Here is a 21512-nt window from a genome sequence, read left to right as displayed (position 1 = left end):
TTGGCAGGGAAGGGGAGGAGCGAGATGGGGCGGAAGTTCTTGAGGTCGGTGGGATCCGCTGTGGGTTTCTTCAGGAGGGCGGTGAGCTCGGCGTGTTTCAAGCTCTCCGGGAAGGTGGCGGCGTTGAAGGAGGTGTTGATGATGTCCCGCAGGTGGGGTGCGACGATGGAGTCGGCCTTGTTGAAGACGTGGTGGGGGCAGGGGTCGGCCGGTGATCCGGAGTGGATGGTGTTCATCGTGCGGGTTGTGTCTTCGGTGCTGACCTGGGTCCAGGCGCATAGGGTGGTGGTGGGGGGCGTTGGTCCGACGGTTGGGTGCGTGGTTGGTGCGCCGAAGCTGTTGTGTATGTCGGCGATCTTGCGGTGGAAGAACGAGGCGAGTGAGTCGCAGATGATTTGTGAGGGGGTGATGTCGTTGTTTCCGGCGCTGCGGTTGGAGAGCTCTTTGACGATGCTGAAGAGTTCCTTGCTGTTGTGGGCATTGTTATCCAGTCTTTCTTTGTACGCTGTCTTCTTGGTGGTGCGGATCAGCTGGTTGTGCCTGCGGGTGGCGTGCTTGAGGGCGGTCATGTTGACTGTGGTCTGGTCGTGGCGCCAGGTTTTGTCGAGGGTTCGGCAGTTCTTTTTGGAGTCCTTGAGTTCGTCGGTGAACCAGGGGGCTTTCTTGCTGCCGGGTCTGCTGGGAGGGTTCTTAAGTGGTGCGAGCTCGTCGGCGCAGGCGTTCAGCCACTGCGTGAGGTTGCTGGCTGCTTCGTTAGGGTCCGTTGTGCTGGCGGGAGGGTTCCGGCTGAGGGAGGTGGTAAGCTGCTCGGTGGTGACCTTACTCCAGCTCCGGCGAGGAACCTGTTTCGGGTGGTGGTGGGTCGTGGTTTTTCTGAAGCTGAAGTGGACGCAGCTGTGGTCAGTCCAATGAAGTCCGGTAGAGTGGCTGAAGGAGATGTGTTTGCTGGATGAGAAGACGGGGTCCAGCGTGTGGCCGGCGTAGTGGGTGGGGGTGTTCACCAGTTGCTTGAGTCCGAGGTTGGCGAGGTTGTCCAGCAGGGTGGTGGTGTTGCAGTCCTTGTGGTTCTCCAAGTGGAAGTTGAGGTCCCCTAGGAGAATGTAGTCAGCGGAGGGGAGGGCGTGTGGGCTGATGAAGTCTGCGATGTCTTCGCTGAATTGTGCGCGTGGTCCAGGGGGTCTGTAGATGAGGGTGCCTCTGAGGGACGTCTTGGGGTCGGAGTGTATCTGGAAGTGAAGGTGTTCGGCGGCGGTGAAGGTGTCGTCTGAGTTGGTCGTGATGCGGACGGTGTTCTTGTGTACGATGGCGATGCCTCCTCCAGTCTGGTTGACGCGGTCCCTCCGGGAGATCTTGTATCCGTCCGGGATGGCTGTGGCGATGTCAGGCGCTGAGGCGGCGTTCATCCAGGTTTCTGTGAGGAAGGCGACGTCTGGCGATGTTGTGTCGAGGAGGTTCCAGAGTTCGATGGCGTGTCTGTGGATGGAACGTGTGTTGAGCAGGATGCATTTGAGGTGGTTGTTGCTGGAGTTCGGCTTGGCGGCTGCGGTGCGGGTACGGAGGCAGGTGAAGTTGCAGGCTTGGCAGGTGAAGGGTCCTTGGGTGCGTTTCGGGGTGGCTCGGTAGCAGGTGGGTTCTCTGTCTGGTTTGAGTGCGTTGAGGGTTGCGGCGTCGTAGGTCCGTCATGTGGGCTGGTGTCGGTAGGGGCCAGGGGTCCTGGCGCTGGGCGCGGACGGGCGCAGACGGGCTTGCCTTAGGCGCGCCAGCGGCGCAGCGGTCGCCATAAGAGGGAGGGAGGGGAGGAGGGGTCAGCTGGGAGGCGGGAGGGAAGAACCAATCGGGGCGGGGCCGCACGGGAGGCAGCGGCGGGAAAACGGCACAAAGGAAGCGAGCGCTGGCAGGGGCAGTCCACCAGGCGTACGGGGCACAAGCAGAGAAAATACAATGGGGGCGAAACTGGCACTCGGGGTACAAAAGAGAGAGGGAGGTACAGGCACACGGGGTACAAGTGGAAAAATACAATGGGGGCGAACCTGGCACTCGGGGTACAGAAGAGAGAAGGGGTCACAAGGCAGGCGGCGATCGGTCAGAGCGCTGACCTGGAAGCAGAGCAGGCAAGAGGCGGGCAGGCAGGCGGAGCTGTAGCGGTGGGGAAGTGACCTACCCGAGGGTCAAGGGTCACCAAGGATAGAATTGTGGGGACAGATGAGCGAGGAGAGCGGTTGGTGTGGGAGGTAGCTGACCCTGGCTCTCGTCTGCTGTGTAGCTTTACCCAATAAACTTGGATTCAACTCTACTCACCCTACGAGTCGATTACTACACAGATGAAGGGACCTTTGACTTGGGCATTAAGGGCCTATCAACGCAGGGCATGTTTACAGATTTCTCGGAGGGCAGCCTGGCATAGGGCATGAGGTGTTGATGGTGGCAGTAGGGGGTAGGTGGAACTGTCACTGGAAGGGACCCTTGACTTGTAATTGCATTGATATAGTGCTTACTACCCTAACAATGTGTAGAAAAACAACGGTCAGGGGAAGGCCTCTCGGGTCCTCATGTAGCCTAAGCTACTGTAATATTTGAAACAGTCTTTAGTCAGGAGGAGCTAAAGTAATGTAGTCCAGATTGGATCAGTTATGCAATGTATGCTGGGACATGAGGTATGGTATGACATCACATTTATTAACACCATAAATGCATTATCATAGTATAATTCTTGTGCTCACACATACAGTGAAAAGTGAGTGAAGTGCGGGGTGTTTGTGACATTAAAAATTATATCGCATTGACAACAACATTATACAAAACTCCAAATTAATTAATTTCAATGAAGGAGTTCTGGTTGTAGAAGTCGACATCGTTTCGATCTCATGACTGTGAGATCATCATCAGGACAAAACAATGGTGAGCATGTAATATGTTACAAATTAGAACTCGGAGGACTTCCGCTGTACCAGAGAGGAGGGATAATTAATTAGTACAGGACCAAAAGGAGGTGGATTACTGTATCTTGCAAGTAAAGTGCCAGTGCACTTGAGATATAGGCTCCCTATGTTTAGATTTTACCAGTATGGACTACATGAGCAAATGGGGTAGCCAATCGCTCTAAGCAAACTACTTAAGTGCCAGGGTTTATTTTGTATCCCAGGTACCGGTATCCCAATCATTTGGAAATACCTTTACACAGGCGGACAGCTCAGAACTGGACATTTGGGCTCAAGATTTCTGGAGCTGTGAGCCTTGTTCAGATTTATGGCCAACAAGCTAAATTTAAATATCCTAGGTGTAAAATGTAGCTAGTGGTTCCCTACTCGGGACAAAAGAGGAAAGAGGGATAGTTCCTAGGGAATAGTGTTCCAAGTGTAATACACAGGCTACTCTTCCTCAACGCTATTGAGGCATGAGAAGCACAGACCAGACATTTGCTATTCTGTGTAATCGGTATAATTTTGGATTTTTCTCGTCCACCGGATCAGCTTCTCCATCGTGGATAGAATGGTCTTCCCTTACAAAAGCATCACAAGTCTCTTGGTCAGGACCATGATCTGTGGGATGATGCCAAAATTCTCTAAGAGCTCAGGCAACCTGTGGTGCCATAACCAGCCAAACAGCAGGCACTGAAAACAGGTCGAAACCCAACTGTTGTATGTGGCGGGAAACGGACATCACGCCACTCTACAGTCATGTGAAGTGAACTGCACTACATAAGAGTGTACTAAAGGGATGAGATTTCATTTAAGTAGCTGCTCACAGGTCCAGCTACAATCAACAAAAAACCTTCATTCAAAATTAAAGTGGCAAGTCAACCAGCAAAGGGCTTTTTGCAAGAATTGAAGCATGCAAACAGGTGGACCTAATGTGAAAGGGAGTTCATATGATCCTCAAGTCAAACATCTATTAAAGAAAATCCAGTCATCAGCATCTTGCTCAGAAGATGCAGTTTACTGTGACAACAACTTCTTCTAGTAGGGGACAGAGACATACACTCTCAGCTTTATCCCTCAAACCTGGATAATAAAGGGCGGCACTATAGTAGAACGTTAGTCATTCATGTAGTCTTGTCTATTTTCAGAAATAAAATCAATCCAACCAGTAAAATCCCATAAATAAGATTCACAACAGCGCTAAAACATTAATCTCTTCAAAAAAAAAAAAGTCTCTTGTTCAAAAACAACCACAAAGACACCCTTACAGGTATGTTCACACGTTATAACAGGTAAGTCAAGCAGCTGTAATTTCAGTTGCACACTGCCATCTGGACTGAAGAGCCCCTTAGGCACAGTTCCCTCTAAGATACAGGGATTTAAAAAAATCACTTGCAGGAAGTTAAAGTGCGGATGCTGTGGAGCACAGGATAAAGAGCAAAACTGTATACAGTATAATTATAAAAGTGCAGTTACATCCCTAAGCAGATAAACCTGCAAGAACCACCTCACAAGAGGGCAATATCACAGCCCACTCCAGCCACAAGAGAAGGTATGCACAGGTTACTTGCTGCAAAATATGGTTCTACGGTAGTGAAATATCAACCTTCTATAACCCCAGAAATTCTTTTCTGCTTAACCTCCAGATCTCCCGCAGATTTAAAATGCCAAATTGCATATTATCGTGATCTGTACAAAGCCACATACCATTTCTGTGATCTTATTCCATAATCCTTAAAAAAAAAAAAAAGTCTCTTCCAACAAATCTTGTAAGTTCTGAAAGCATGTGGAGGGTGAAGAGAAAAACTGAACTCACTTTTATTTCCAACTGCTTATTTTTATCAGGTCGAATTCTACCATGAACTATTGCAAAGGGGGAATACCAGGACCAAGAATAAGCTAGATGCTAATGCTCAGTGAGCCAATCCACACAGGGTTCCACTACCCTTGGCACTTTGTTCAAGTAAGCTGCTTCAAGAACTATTAATATTTTGGCTTGATTAACTGATTTTAACAAGTGGCCAAAAATCTTTTTATATTAGTCTTATTTTAAGTATACTTTCAGGTTCTATTCAAATGGAGTTTAGAGTGATGCCCTAAAAAATTAAGCTGCAATATATTACAGACAGGAATTACATAGATTCTGCTTACAGTTCATATCAATAAGCTCTCCGAATATTCGATTCACCCACAGTTACAACCAGATGAGAACTGGCTGGAAAGCTGCTTTGTAGTCAATAGACCTGACTCCCCACTAGTTGCTCAGAGGTAGTTGAGGAATTTACTCATCTAAACTACAGATACATCGCAAACATTAATTAGACTACTGGAGGACGTTTTAGTTTAAATGTTGCATCATATAATGGCACGGATTTTTTTTTTTTATGCTCGACAGGTGATCAGAGAGCATGACACCCAAACACCATCACGCAAATACATAGCGACAGTAGTGGTCAGCCGCGTTAACTATTACAACATTGGTGAAGACTTTGAGTAACGCTCACGGGTAATTTAAGACAACTCACAAAGCAAATGTTGAACTCTGTCTCTCACTTTTAAAATAGGATTTATTTATTTTAACAGTCGGTGTAGCTAATAGACCCAACACGTAGTCACTACTAATACAGCAATCGTCTGCTTGTCACAATCAGTAAGTTATTAAATGTGGAGGAAAAGACTGGACTATTTGGATGCTTTTCAGGATCACCGTCAAGAGCTCTCCCTAGCAGAACTCCATTATTTCACTACAGATAACCAGGAGATCTCTGGGGGGGGGGGGGTGTTGGAACAGAAACAAACATGCTTGACTGTTGCTTTTACAATCAACCCAACAGAGGAACTGTAGAGAAAAAAAAAATAAAGCAGGCAATTCAACAAGGCCTAGATTTTTAATCCACTCTTCCTAAATCCCAGATCAAAATTTCTCTATGGACAATTCTGGAAGTCAATCTAAGTTGGCAGAAAGTAATCTGCTGCAAAGGTACTTGAACGCTCGGAGAAAAGGACCAAAAACCAACACTGAGGGAAAAAAGAAATATGAGGCCGCATGACAAGGGGAAAAACACAGCGAGGTAAGAAACATTATTAAATCTCCCAGACCAAAGTGAATAGTGCAACACAAAGATAATGGAAGCACCTAGAACTCGGACGCACTGTGACTCACCTGAAGGGCTGAGGCCTGGCCTGTGACCTCAATGTCCTAAGACTCTCTCATGGAGCACAGTGGTGTTTGCCCTTTCACGCACCCTCTGTATACCAGTGCCACAGTAGGCAGAGTGGTGAAAAATTGCAACACTCCTCTCGGAGACTTTCCCCCGTCACACCTGCTGGCAAAACTACGACAACCAACCACCTCTCCTCGATAGCCCTGAGGTGCAGGTGTGATTAGGAAGGGCCCAAATTAATGTTTACCCAGTTTGAGCCCTTCACTGCCTGCAAAGAGCTTACTACAGTGGAATGTTTCCCACAGACATTCCTAGTGGGTAAAAAGCCTTGGCTTAAACAATTCCATCCATCACTTTTTGTTGTGAAGATGTGACTTCAGTCACGTACTAGGAGGTAGCGAAGTTTACTGTGTGGAAATTGCTTTAGTTTGTAAACAACAAATAATACTGAAGGGTGGGGGGGGGGGGGGGCACAGTTTCTCTTTTATGGGGCCCCTTCACAGGTGCTGCCAATTGTTGGGGTTGTTGAATACTAAGGCTGTCTGTTCTAGAATTGATTCCATTCCATTCATCATATTCTTCGGGTACAAATGTCGAGCACCGACTCGTTTTTGCATCCGCGTCATATTTTTCATTCTTGGACATGGCGCCCAGCACTTCAGATCACCTGCTTTAGACAGTACTGCGGTTCGAGCAGCGAGGTGGGAGAAGCTGCTCCGGCACCGCACTCACTGACTTCTTGATCCCTGAAGTGGTCAGTACTTTGCCCAGATGGCCCACCTCCGCACTGCCGTACCGCACGCATAGCGAATGTTTGGGCTTTTCGTTCACGTCAGTGCGCGCGTTGCGTTGTAAGAAGCGAGAGTCCCTTGCGGACCCGCCCAGGCGTGCGCACCACCCAATTAGAGACAGCGGTATTAAAACTGCACGATTTAAATAATGAAGATGCCGTTGCCGCTGGCCTTGGCGTGCGCGGCGCGCACCATTTAATTTATGGGGAGGGCGGGAGGCCGCCGCGGTTGGCACCATTTAATTCATTATTGAACTTCGATCGTGAATTAAAGGGTGCGCGTGGGCGCACAGACTTGAGGCTTGCAAGTTACTTGATGGCTCCGCTGAGACTGAGTGAGGGGGCACCTGGAGCGTGCCCCCCCCCCCCGCACCGCGGTGGCTGCGGGGGCCTGTGTTACGCCCCTGCAGCTCGCCCGTGGCCAAGGCCGGCCCTGCTTCAAAGGAGAATTCCATGACATGAAAATTCACTTATCACTTGAACTTTCAGTGTAAAGGCACTGGTTTGACTAATTGTTGACGGGAGCAACGGCGATCATCACCCCCCCCCCCCCTACTTTTCTTTGACTGCTCTGTCTGTCTGAAGTCCGTGGACTCCAGAGTAGTCTGCAGCTTTTGAAAAAAACATCTGTTGGAAGAGCAATCCACAGGAAACACAGGAATTACAAGGTACATTTTATTTACATAGAATAAACATGGAGACAAGTCTCCATCCAAATCATGAATGGCAGTTGTTGCGCGGCAGTACAGCGCGGGCCTAGCAGCGGCAGCGCGCGAAAGAATGGAGACCACACCACTTTAGTAACTCCGTTGGTGACATACGCGCTCTAGCGTCAGACGCTAGAGCGCTGACTGCAACATCCCTATCCAACTTAGAGGATGGAACTCGGACCAGAAGTCCCTCTTTTCAGTCACTTACTTGGCAGGCAAAGTCTTTGAGACGGCTGCTTGGAGGAGGGTTCCCTCGCAGCTCGTACCTGGCTGTCGCTCGGGTGTTGGTAGTCGACGGGCCATCACGTTCCGCCTCCTCAGCTTCGGAGCTGGGCCCGTCCCGGGCTGCCATCCCTTCGGGCGGTGGTGACCGTTCTCTCTCGGGGACCCTAACGTCCTCCTCTTCCTCTCCTCCGGACTCCAGGCGGTGTCTTGTGGCTGTGGGGATGCGTTTGAACCACGAGATGTTGCGGGTGGCTGATTCGTTTCCCCGGCGAGCCGTGACCATTGTCCCTCGGCGGCGTTCCACCGTCCAACTTCCCGGCTCGTATCGTGGCTTGAACTTTCCCCCAGGTCGCCGGTCCCTGATGAGGACATTGTCCCCCGGCCCAAGGGCGCGCTCCCGACACCCTCTGGCCCGGCTCACTTGCTGGTTTCGGCGTGATCGTCGTCGCAGCGCTTGTTCCGCCTCAAATGGTGGGGGGGCCCACCCTGGGACTGTGGGTAGACCATCCCGGCGGGTCCCCTTCAGCATGAGGGCCCAGGGGGCTTGCTTGGTGGAGCAGTGGGGTGTGCTCCGATACTCTCCTAGGAAGCGCTGAATTTCTCGCTCAGGGTCCAGCCGCTCGGCACTGGCAATGCGGAGGATCTTGTTTAGTGTCCTCATAAAGTGTTCGACCTCGCCGTTTGCCTGAGGCCACTGCGGGGTGATCCGCCGGTGTCGTATCCCTTGGAGGGCGAGGAACTCCTTAAACTCGTGGCCTTGAAACGGCGGCCCCTTGTCACTTTTTAGTTCCGACGGGCGCCCGAACATGTGGAATATCTTTTCCAGTGCTGGCCCTACAAACGTGAAGGCGGTGGACGGCAGCGCCTCCACCAGGGGGTACTTGGAGAAGTTGTCCATCACTACTAGCGTTACTCTCCCATCGGGGAGGGTCCCGAAATCAACACTGATTTTGTCCCAGGGGTGCTTTCCTGGCTCTTCAGTTGCGATGGGGGCTGGATGTTCAGGTCCGCTAGTCATCTGACACGCTGGACAGCTCCTTACGATGTCACCCACCAGGGCGTCCAATCCCGGGAACCACACCTTTTCTCGCATCCTGGCCTTCATCTTCTCCGTCCCTTGATGTCCCCTGTGGGCGAGAAGGGTGGCTTGACGGCGCAGCGCTGTTGGCACGACGATCCTGGCTCCCCTCAGGACTATCCCGTCTCTGGTGGTGCTGAGCTCGTTCCGTACGCGCCAGATCTGCTGTAGGTCCGCCCTTTCTTCCTGGGTCCACGTGTTGGCAGACTGTAAGAAGTTGGTCCACGACCCTCGCTGTAGGGCTTCCCTGGTCTTGGTCATCACGGGGTCTTGTTCCGCGGCTTGCAGAATCTCTTGTAGTGTCAGTACTTGTGGGCATGTTAGTGCCGCGATGAAATCGAGGTGTGCTTCGGCGTCGTCTTCCTCCGTTGTCCCAGCCGGGACGTGTTCGCGATTGCCCGGGTGTCTGGACAGGAAGTCGGCCGGGTTCTTGGCGCCAGGCCGGTACGTTATGTCCATGTGGTACTGTTGCAGTCCGATGGCCCACCGTTCTATTCGCGGCGGGGGGTGTGGGGCTGTCCCTCTGAACAGGGGTACCAGCGGTTGATGGTCCGTCACGACCGTGAACGGGTGTCCACAGACGTACAGGTGGAAGTGTCGACAGCCCCATCTTATGGCTAGTGCCTCCCGCTCAATCTGGGAATATCTTTGTTCGGTCGCTGTGAGGGCCTTGCTTGCGTAGGCCAACGTGGCCCACCGGACCGGTTCTTGCTCTTGGGTGAGGACTGCCCCAAGTCCCACTGGGCTGGCGTCAACTATCAGCTCCGTCTTCCGTGCCGGGTCGAAATAGACTAAGGTGGCCTGGTCGAGGAGCGCTGTTTTGACGGATTGGAACGCGGAGTCTTCTTGGGGCCCCCACTGCCACGGGGCGTCCTTTTTCGTGAGTTGTCGGAGTGGCTCAGCAATCGTTGCTAGGTTCGGAATGAACCTTCCACAGTACGTGGCCATTCCCAGAAAACTGCGTACCTCTGCGGCGGATGTAGGTGCAGGAGCGTCCTTGATGGCTTGGGATTTCCGGGGATCCACTTGAATGCCGTCGTTGGTAAACGTATACCCGAAGAACTCTATCCGCTGCTGAAACAGCTGGCACTTGTCTTTGTGAAGTGTGACTCCGTACTCTCTGAGGCGTGTCAGCGTGGCTCTGACTCGCCGATAGTGTTCGTCTACGGTTGTGGAGTGAATCAGGATGTCGTCACTCACATTCATGACTCCGGGCAGGCCTTGTAAAATGTCTCTGATTGTGTTCTGGAAGATCTCCGCCGCTGACGATATCCCGAAGTTAAGTCGTCGGTATCGTCTCAGTCCTAGGTGTGTACTGAAGGTGGTGATGTACCTACTCTCCTTGGCCAATGTTAGCTGGTGGTAGCCTGCATTTAGGTCCAACTTGGAGAACCATCGCGCGCCGTTGAGGTCTGCGATGATGTCATCCATGGTGGGCGTGATGTGCCTCTCCCTCTTGATGGCTTTGTTGGGGAGCCTCATATCGATACACACCCGGATTTTACCTGGTTGACGAGGTTTCTCCGCGATTACCATCGGGGACACCCACGGAGTGGGGCCGGTGACTGTCTCTATGACCCCTTGTTCTTCCAGTTTCTTGAGTTCTTCCTCTACCAGAGGTCGTAGACAGAACGGAATTCGCCTGTGTTTCAGGGCTGTGGGCGTGACGGAGCAGTCAATGTGGAGCTTGACCGGTGGGCGTTTGATGTTTCCTAGGCCGGTGAATAGTTCCGGGAACTGATCCAGCAGGTTGGCCGTTTGAGTGTCTTGAACTTTCCGGAGGAACACCAGGAGCCCTAGGTCTTCAGCGGCATGCCCGCTCAGGAGGGTGTCTACCTCTTGATTGATGATGTGCACCTCAATGGTGATTTCGGCATCCTCCGTTCCCACCGGTACTGTCATTTTCCCTAGGAGGGGCAAAGGAACATCGCTGCCGTAGGCATAGATCCGGGCCTTCGAGGCTTTGAGTTCTGGCTTTGGTCGGAGGCGGTTGTATTGCTGCACTCCCATGACAGTGACGGATGCCCCCGTGTCGATCACGGCGTTCACCTTTGATCCCGCGACCATGATGTCGCACCGAGGCTGAGGACGTCTCGTGCTTTTTAAGGCCCTGGTGAACGAGACCACGTATGTCTCCTCTCCGTCGTCAGACTCCGAGTCGTCCTCCTGTAGGGCTTGCGTGTGTCTGGGCCCGGTGTCGGTTCGTGAGGAGAGGGATAGTTGGGATAGTTGCCTCACCATGCCTCTTGTGGGCCTCTTCCGTCGAGCATCCTTCCGTGTGGCGCGCTTCCTGCAGACGGAGGAGAAATGGTTCAGGGTGCCACAGTTGGTGCACGTCTTCCCTTTCGCTAGGCAGGTTTTTCCTTGATGTTCTTCATACCCGCAGTAGTCGCACTGCGTCGGGGGCGACTGTCTAGCTGCTGGCCGGCGTTTCTTCTCGTGTGTCCGCACTGCGTCTGCACGCTCCGTTTTGACGGTCACACTTGGCCTCGCGTGAGTGCTTGTTCCATCTCTTCTGCCCGTGCGTCGGATAGATCGTGGGATCGTGCTAGCACCAGGATGTCAGCCATTGGAATGTTCGGTTGGCGGAGGATGAGGCTCCGCAACTTCTTACTTCGGATGCCGTAAATGAGCTGCGCTCTGATTTCCTCCTTCGCTCGGTCGTCTACAAGGTGAGTGTCCGCGAGCACCCTCAGCCGTGCATGAAATGCATCCACCGACTCCCCTTCTTTTTGCTTCGCCTGACGCATTTTGACGACTTCGAAGTCCGGATTCATCTGGGGGTCAAAGTGCGTGTTGAGGGCCGTCACGGCTGCGTCGTAGTCGTCTGCGCCACCAGTGTTAGGGAGGTGTTTGAATAGCAGGTATACCTCCTCCCCCGCGTAGTGAAGGAGTGACCGCTTCACCGCGCCATCCGTCTCCCTGGAGCCGATGAAGTAGTTGTTGAGCCGCCCAATCCATGTCTGCCAGCGTGGTGCGGCCGTTGCAGGGTCAGCAGTCTCGCTGAATGGTGGCAGGACGCCAGTTGGCGGGTGAAACGGGTGGCTTGGCGGTGGGGGGTTGTCATCCCCATGGCACTGCAGCGGAGGGTGGCTCCGGGTGGTGGAGCGGGTGTGCGAAGGCTGGACAACGGGCAGCACAGCCGGGGCCCCAGGCAATGGCGGATGCTGGCACGTGGGCCTGTGCAGAGGAGGTGACGTGAAAATGCAGGCCTAAGGCAGGGCTGTGAGGGCGTATGCGGGAATCTTCATCCGCTACAGGCAGTGTCTGGTGCACACGTGCTCACCTCGAGGTGCGGGCCGTGTCAGGGCTGGAACGTCGGGAGGGTGAACAGCTGGTGCGGCCGCATGGCAGGCCCGAGGGAGGTCCGAGTAATGCAGGTGCGCGTTCGCAGGGCTGCCGCGATGCGCTCAGCAGGAGGTGGCGCTGTGGTCGATCCACGCGGCGGGTCCGGCCGCCTCGTCGCCAGTGTTGCGCGGCAGTACAGCGCGGGCCTAGCAGCGGCAGCGCGCGAAAGAATGGAGACCACACCACTTTAGTATCTCGGTGCGCGAGTGCCCAAACGGGGCACGCCCCCTTTATTTATACATGCCGCGTACGCCACCGTCGTGGCGTACGCACTCCGTTGGTGACATACGCGCTCTAGCGTCAGACGCTAGAGCGCTGACTGCAACACCAGTAACAGACATATCCCACATATGTCTATACATAATCCCACATGTTCAAATTATAACAAACCCTCCTGCAGCCAGCAGTAGATTTTAAAAGGTAACATTGAGACACGAGCGAAATCTCGCGTTCATGTCTCCATGTCGGAAATAACTGCATTATATGAAAACGTGAGTACGAGTGAGACAAGACCGCAGAAGTACATTGATCGTGTACTCTTGGTACATGCAACACACCTTCCCCCTTTTCGGAAAAAAATCCAAAAACAACATCCAAAAATGATACTCATCGTACTACTTTTAATCACGTTAGTACGTAATCTCCAAATCGTACAGGAAGGTTACGCATCCTAACACTCCTGGCCACCCCAAATGGTCCCCGATTACACCAGACTTTACTGCACTGTACTTAGAGAATTCTGCATACAGTCATCTTCTTCAACATCCAAAAACCGTTGTCCTGACATTCCTTAGGGAGACATTCCCCCGTTTAAATAAAGAAACTCGTCCAAGATTCTAAACATTCCCTCCCTCAACCCGCACAGTGCTGTTAAACACTTCAATAACTCTAGTAGGATCTGACCGACATGCTATTCCTTTGTTACTGACCTTCCCCATTTTTTAGGTCGAGCATTCGAGACCTCTTGTATATAATTTAGTATATACTTATATGTATATGTACTTTTTGGGCTATGTAGATCAGCCCTAGGACTTATCTGCTTCGGTTTCAGGACTTTTTTTCTGTTCAACTGCCTCTATTTAACTGTCTCAATAGAAAACGACTAGTAGAGGTTAGTAAAATACCATAATTGTTTCTCCTTGGGGACTTTATTTTTAAAACATTTCTGGCAACTGTCTCTATTTAACTTTCTTGACCGAAAACGACCAGCAAAGGTCAGTAAAATACCAGAATCACTTTAGCATTCTCTAGATACCAGTCCATAGAAATTGTCTTCCATGAGCACCCGTAGACAATAATATTTTTTAAAAATCTTGTATTTTCAGTGATATGACCACCGAAGTCCCTGATTTGATGTTAAAAACAGAGCTTTGGACTATACAATTTCCCGCTGAAAGGCAATATATCTCTCCATGTGTTCCCATACCTGGTTTATTTTACAGCCATCTCTGTTTAATTAAGTCAACCTCCATCATGCATTTGAAATACTTTTCTGTTGATGTAGTTTTTTTGTGGTACAGATGGCGTAGTTTAGTTTGATATTAACACTGTATATCTTTTATATTACTACTATTCCAAAATAATATAAAATGAGCTTAATTCAGGTTTTTTTTTTTTAAATATGTAGGGGTGTTAGGTCTTTGTGTCAAAATTCGTACACTTTTTTTATGAATTACTCGAGTTGTAGCTTGGCGAGATACATGAGAATTGCTGAAATCAGTATCTTATTAAGTTTAGATTGAACCAAAGTAATATATCTCTCGGACATGTATTTTGCTTTCAGCCCTGGCACTTTATATTTTACAAATTAAGCATTGTAAGCTTTTATTTGGAACTTGTATAGCTGCAGAGTATTGAAGTGTGGAACTTGCAGCTTGTTTGAAATTGCATATGCAGGTCTGGTTTGGGGTTTTTCTCTTAAGCTGAATTTACACTTATTGTGTTTGTGTCACTATAAAGGTGAGTATTTTTTTATTTAATTGCAAATAGTTTGGAGATAATTTATTCAAGAGAAGGAATATTTAGAGTATAGTTTTTTTATTACGTTTTTTGATTTTGGGCATTTTTAAAAGTTTGCTTTTAGCCCCAGCATTTCATGTTTTACAAATTAAGCACTGGGTGTAGGCCTTTATTTGGGACTTGTGTGGCTGCAGAGTGCTGGAGAGTTAAACATGGTAGTTGCTGCTTGTTTGATTTTTGATAGGTAAGTTTGTTTATTTAATAGCAAATAGTTTGCAGATAATTTATTTAAGGGAAGGAGTATTTAGTGTGTAGTTTCTCATCGCATTTTTTTGACGTGCTTTGGGCATTTTTAAAGTTTTGCTTTTAGCCTCTGCACTTTGTGTTTTACAAATTAAGCACTGGGTGTAGGCCTTCATTTGGGACCTATATGGCTGCAGAGTGCTGGAGCAAGTTTGTTTATTTAATAGCAAATAGTTTGCAGACAATTTAAGGGAAGGAGTATTAAGAGTGTAGTTTCTTATCGTGTTTTTGACGTGCTTTTGGGCATTTTTAAAAGTGTTACTTTTAGCCCTAGCACTTCATGTTTTACAAATTAAGCCCTGGTGTAGGTAGGCCTTTATTTGGGACCTTATGTGGCTGCAGAGTGCTGGAGAGTAAAATTTGGCATTTGCAGCCTGTTTGATTTTTTTAATATGCAAGTCTGGTTATTTAATTGCAAATAGTTTGAAGACAATTCATTCAAACGAATAAGTATTTTGAGTCTACTTTGTCATTGCTTTTTTGAAATGTTTTTGGGCATTTTTAAAGTTTTACTTTTAGCCTCGGCACTTCGTGTTTTACAAATTAAGCAGTGGGTGTAGGCTTTTATTCAGGACTTACGTGGCTACAGAGTGCTAGAGCTTGGAACTTGCTGCTTGTTTGTTCTTTGATAGGCAAGTCCGGTTTGGTGCTTAATCTGCATTTACACTTAATGTGTTTGGATCATTCTCTTTTGGGAGCAGCTAGGGAGAAAGATCTGGAGTAAATCTAATGTGACCAAATAGACAGATTAGCATAGATTAGCATTATAATAATGCTCTTTATTAAAAACTACAACACTAAACTCCTCAATATGGTGAGACCGATTGGCATTGCCAGTGCTTGTTAATCGCATCATGTCACCCACATTCACTTTCTGCCTGCCACAAACACCTTTATTCCCCATTGGTGCATTTTTAGCTCTTGCCAGTGCATGCGCTGCACTGGCGAGACTTTTAGTTAGGGCTCCAAAAAATGCTACCCCTGTGGCCTACAGCTTGCGTGCATGTGCGCGGGAATAGGAGCAGAGGCGCCATATGGCTTTCCTCGTCATGCTCATTAAGAGCATCGCTCGCCGTGCTTGATCACTTTCACTTTAGCCGTGTCTCTTTCACTTCCCGCTTCTCCCCCACCACAGATCGCATCTTGCGGCCGCTTGCGCGCGCGTGGCTAATGCTTGTTCCAGATTGCCTCCGCGTCCCTCCTCTTTTTTTTTTCTCCATATATCCCCTCTTTTTCTCTCCACCATTTTAATCCTCTCCCTCCTGTCTTTCATTCTCTGTACCCCGACCTCGTTTTCAGATTTCGCACGCCAACTTCACAGTCCTTTGATCACTCTTTGGGCACCATCTCGCTGCTAAAATACAGACGGGTCTACCTCCTTTCTCTTGTTTATTGTTTGACTTTTGTTTTCATTGATCCACTGCAAAGTGATAATCCACCTTTCTTGTTGTTCTCTTTACAGAACACTAACACGTTCCTAGCTGACTAGCACTGTATAAAAATGCAAAATAAATACATAAACGCATGCATGTGTGTCGAGTTACAAATCTGAGTGGCTTGAATGTTGGTTATCTGTGTTAATTAATAATAGTATCTGGCAGCTCTTGCACCTCCAGCTAATGCTTGTGTTTATCCCACAGGAACCATTTTACCATTTGCTCTTACCCCTGCAGACAGTTAAAGAAGTGTGATAAAACAGATGACTAACCCTGGAAACAATGGGAGGACAGGACAATTAACCTCAAGAGGACAGCTCCACAAAGGAGATAGGCCCTGCTTCATGTCAGCCAGGGAAGGCTGCTGAAAATGAGACAAAACCCTGCACCTCACAATATCCACAGAGGGGGGAGATAAAGATACTGTAATAGAAAAGCAATTATCACAAAATGCTCTCAATTATTTAAAAGCCGTCACAGCAGGGTAGTGCTTCCATATCCGCTCTCTCGCTGCTTTCACATACTTTAGAACAGCGTGGCCCCGACTGACAAGCCTTGTTGTTGGGCTTTGAAGCACTTCGGGCTCTTTTAGCGCAGTTCTTTCATCGGGTTTTGCTTGTGAAATTACTCCGAATAATATGCTTATTCAGGTTTTTATGCCGGTTCACTTATTTTATTACCTTTTATAATGCATGCAGAGCGGGATCGGCTTGCAGCAGAACAAAGCTAATTACACCTTTCATTACCTAAATATCATATAATGACAGTGTCATTCAAGTGCAGCATTGAGTTGGGAAATTTGTGGCAAGCCTAGACAATGACGGGTTATTCGGCTGCACCTGAATTGTTGTTTTAGCTAGAGCCATAACGGGAGGGTCAGTGATATGTGAACCTTGGACACTGCGCTGCACGCTTCTGAACTACCCCGCACCGAAAAACCAACAACTTCCTCTAGTGGCATGTAAATACTAACTTTACTTATGACCTGTGCCTCGAGTATACTTAACTACTGCTCAAGGCGCTAGAAAGCGCGCTCATGGACAACAATGGAAAATACATGTTTGCTTGATGCTGGGTGGTTGAATGGGACGCCCTGCCAAACAAAATGACAACTTCTTGAAGGACAGAAATTTTTAGTCTTTGAACTGGCACACATCAGGGTTAAGTGTTTACATTATTTGGAGACTTATTTAATGTGAACCTAAACCTAAGATCCTTACAGTGCTGTACACACAAACTACATATTCAACAAAGTTATAGGCGCACAATCCTGTCGAAACAGTAGAGTAGGCAGTGGTGTCGGAATGGTTCACTGGCTCATACTGCAAGCAAAGAAAATGAGTCCGCCCTGCCTCCAGGTTAAATATGGAAAGACTGCTGTTATTGGGTGCAGAGGGCCCCTCAATCCTGGGCCGTGGTATCACTGTGCCAGCTGCACCGCTGATAATCAGGCCTCTACGGAGACATCTAGCCAATCTGAGAGCGGCATAGCTGGAGAACAAGTTGCATCATCCCAATACAAATATGCATGATCATGTGAATTTGCTCACCACTAGCACTAACTTATTGCCAGCACATTCTAGGTTTTTTGTACGCCTGGGAGAATTTTGCATTATGCCGATGTAGCCTTGCATAATTTCAGTAATCTCACATTATTGTTGTTACACGAAATTCTCACAATTATGCTATTAATCCACGTTTCGTAATTATACGCCGGTCACGTTAAACATTTAGTACAAGGGAACAGCGTGAAGAACAGAAGCAACTGTTGTTCTCAGTGCTTGTTTTTTTTTTTTTAGTGAACTGATTTTTTGCATCCGGAGTGAACAAGCAGATGCATTTTGGGATAATATAGAGTATCAAACGCAGTTTTGCATTTCACGTTATTATGCATAATTTCACTGAAATATCACGTAATTACACAAAAGCTAATTACACAAATTTCGCACAACCCTAGTGTTTTTTGTTCATACTGCACCAGATTCAATTGAAGCCAAATATTTATTTGTAGATCAAATTGCGACGTTTGGAGGAATGCACTTCCTAATCCTGACTGTGAGTTTGTGGAACTTATCACTGTTCACACAGTGCCCAGAACTCCACCCTGTCAAAGAGGGATGTGTAACAGAGCACACAATGCTGGGACAATGTTTTGGAGTTTCCAGGTTTGCCTTACCTCTGTTTTCTGATTCAGTGGGGGATTACGTAATTTAATGTCAGAGACCAAGGGTAAAATATAAAGAAACACAAAATAAAAAGTACCAAGAATGAAGGTGCCCCACGTTACGGATGGGGCCGAGCGATAGGAAGGGGGACCGAAACAGTGACCATGCGATGGGGGGGGGGCGGGAACCGGGAGGAGGGGGCAGGGGGTTAGGAGGGGGAGAGGAGGGTGGGGGGATAGTATAGGTTTGAAAGTAGGAGTAGCATGTTCTTAGTTTAACAGTAAAACAAAACGGATTGTGATGTTGTTATTGTGATACACCCGCCTGGCTGACGTTCCTGGAGGTCAGGGCTCAGCAACTGTAATGCAATCGCTTAATACAATTTGTTCTTAAAAAAAAAGAATGAAGGTGCCCGAAGGCCACCTTTGCTAACCTCTAACACACACCAAGTTTAGGTTTGAGGCGTGTCTACTACTGCAGTTGGAATACTCTGATGCTCATTGCAGACCAGGCCAGTATAATGTGCAACGTTCCCTGGAAAAAAACAACCTGTAGGAACAAAATTAAACATACATTTTAAAGCTTTCACTGGAGACGAGTTTTCTCATTCCTGTGACAGCTTTTTCGAATTGTTGCTAGTCGGTCATTTGATTATATGCACCTATTTTTGATGATGCACACTCATACAAATTATAAGTTTTTCCTAGCACATACACATCTGTTTATTGCTGATACATACTTGACAATATTTTTTGATACGTTAAATATATAACAGAAAATGTCGAATAGTTTTCATCTTTATATAATGTTTATGTAATTGTTGTGAAATGTCAATGAAGGAAATGTTGTCCTGAGTCTGCAAATAGGAAATATGTGGGGTTGCGCAAGTCGTTGTCATGTGCACAATTATTTATATACTGTTAACACATATAGTGAAATTATGACAGAATCAATTCGATGGCAGTTATCACCCTCAAAATAAAGAAACCTATATATTTCAGAACGTCTAACAATCTGTAGAATCTATTAGTTTGAGGCATTCTTCCCTCTCTCTAAGTAACCAGCCTTGATCATTATGAATATGGTAATTTTTAATTTTTAGTAACATTGTAAATAATGAGACTATTTTTTTCCGGCTGCATCTCCCAAGCACATGTAAAGCAAGAATGTGATCAGTTATGTTGATCCCTTCATGTCTCTTGAACGTATTGGATATCAGTCACTTGAACTTCTTGGATATCAGTCACTTACTCATATTCAATAGGTTTGTGATGAGCACAGGCAGTAAAGTTACAATAAGTTTCAGCCATTAGGGCAAACTAGCAATTTGCTTCCCTTACAACGAAAAACGAAATGTTTTCTTACTTGTTTTAGCAATTTGGCACAACATTAGGCCATGCCGTAAGGCTGCTGTCTTGTCTTACCTTATAGAAGTCACTTCTACGCTTCTAGGCACAGCCCCTGCGAGATACGTTTGAGGTGGAAATTTATAGAAGTAAAATACCGCGCGATGTTGGTTCATCGCTGCTAACATTTCAGAGCATGTATCAACCTTTAGACAGAAGGAAAATAGTGAAACTCACGTATTATCAATAGCAATTACATGTTTGATGGGAAAAGGCCCATAACATGGTTAAAATATGCAGGCACATCGGAACATTTTCCTGGTACTTTTAACTTTGGGGCATATTTATGACCTGGTTTGCATCATGTTTGCACCATGCAATGTGGTACATGCGTGACATAACCCTTAAGTGAGATTTATGAAGCCAAACAAGGCCACTTTGCATGACCCTGAGTGGCTCCATAAATCAGGAGTAAAGCAACGCAGCGCAAATCACTGCGTTGCCCTGCTCTGCCCTGAGAAGGTGTTCCATAGTCATTGCATGGGTGTTTCCACGCAACTCCCATGGATTTTGACGCATTCCCAAATTTACCAGAACGGGTAAATCTGGGAATGCGTCAAAAAGATAACTCCTTCCCAGGGAAGGCGTAATGAAGAGAAACATCTTTATCTCTCCTAGCTACTTTCTAATTCTATGTCTGCTGCATTATGCAGCAGACATAGAAAGAGGGCTAGTCGTCAGAGGATTATATGTGTGCAGGAATGGCCTCTTCTTGAACAAAACAAGCATTGGCATAGCCAATAGGTCTCGCTTTTGGGACCTTATAAGTATTTAGTTTTGCAGCACAATATCCTTGGTGTAACAACATCAGCTGTTGCATGGCTAAACCTTGTACCTTATAAGTGTTTAGCCATGCAACAGTTGATGTTTTTGCACCAAGGATATTGTGCTGCATAAGTAAATACTTACAAGGTCCCAAAAGCGAGACCTATTGGCTATGCCAATGCTTGTTCATTTTAGTTTTATACTCTTAACACCCTATGTCGTATAAAGTTGAAATCAACTCAAGCCATGTCATCAGCAAATTTTTTTCATCAGATTCTTCAACCACCATGGGATTAATCTTGTACTGGGTTTGCGTTCCCTGAGTAGCTCGAACGTACTCGCAGAAGGCACAGAATTGGGGGAAGTCCTATAAGTCAATAACATAGATTGTAACGCTTTCCTCCAGTTCAACCCCTCCCCTTTACAGTTAGCTCAATCTGATCCTTGACTACACGGTTAAACCATTCCACTTCACTATCGGCCTTTGGGTGGAATACAGCAATATATCTGCACAACTCCACGTTTATCAAGATACTTCATGCATTCACTCACAAACTGGGGACCATTGTCGGTCACTAATTCTTGGTGAATACCGTCCCTACAAAATACTTCATCAAGGAATTCTTCTACACTCTTTGAGGTGCCCTCATTCACTATTTCGATCTCTGGCTCTTTAGAAAAATAATCAATCATGACAATACTATATGCCTCCTGCATGGGTAAGACAGGAAACGGACCAATGATATCCAAGCCTAATTTCCACCAAGGCGCGTTGGGTTACATCCGTCCTGGGATCAGATGACTAATCCTTAGTATTTTGCTACTTTGGGCACAACTTGTACACATTCTAATGTGATGCTTAACAAAAGAACAAATTCCAGGCCACCTCTGACTCGCCTCCTAGTGCACAACATACCCAAATGTCCCTCTTGGACAATGTCCACTATAACATTCATCTAGTTGAAAGGAGGTACAAATTGGTCTCCTTTTGACCACAATGTTGTTTTCCAACTCTAACTCTTAACGTACCTTTAAAATATCCTAACACCTAGACACCTTCCTCTCCTCTGGCCAGCCATTGTAATACATTGGATCACTATTCTCAGTCCCTGATCCCTTTCCAATTCTGCTCTCCATTTGTCCTCCTGAATAATAGGATGCTCCAGACTCATTAGGTTCACATCTTGCAAAGTGAAAGCCACTTCCCAATCCTCCTCCTTCCTTGCTCATCTGCCCTTCATAAGG

At 47.7% G+C, this 21512-nt stretch overlaps 1 protein-coding gene across 2 annotated transcripts in view; it reads left to right on the top strand.

Annotated features, from left to right (window-relative positions):
* RNF31 (ring finger protein 31) overlaps positions 1 to 21512 on the top strand; it is a 954370-nt gene that overhangs the window by 2936 nt on the left and 929922 nt on the right. The gene's annotated exons all lie outside the window — the stretch shown is intronic.

Source organism: Triturus cristatus, chromosome 1_1, assembly GCF_964204655.1.
Source record: "Triturus cristatus chromosome 1_1, aTriCri1.1, whole genome shotgun sequence".
In the NCBI taxonomy this organism is placed as follows: Eukaryota; Metazoa; Chordata; class Amphibia; order Caudata; family Salamandridae; genus Triturus; species Triturus cristatus.
Note: the sequence above shows the minus strand (reverse complement) of the source record. Positions and strands in the feature narration are given on the sequence as shown.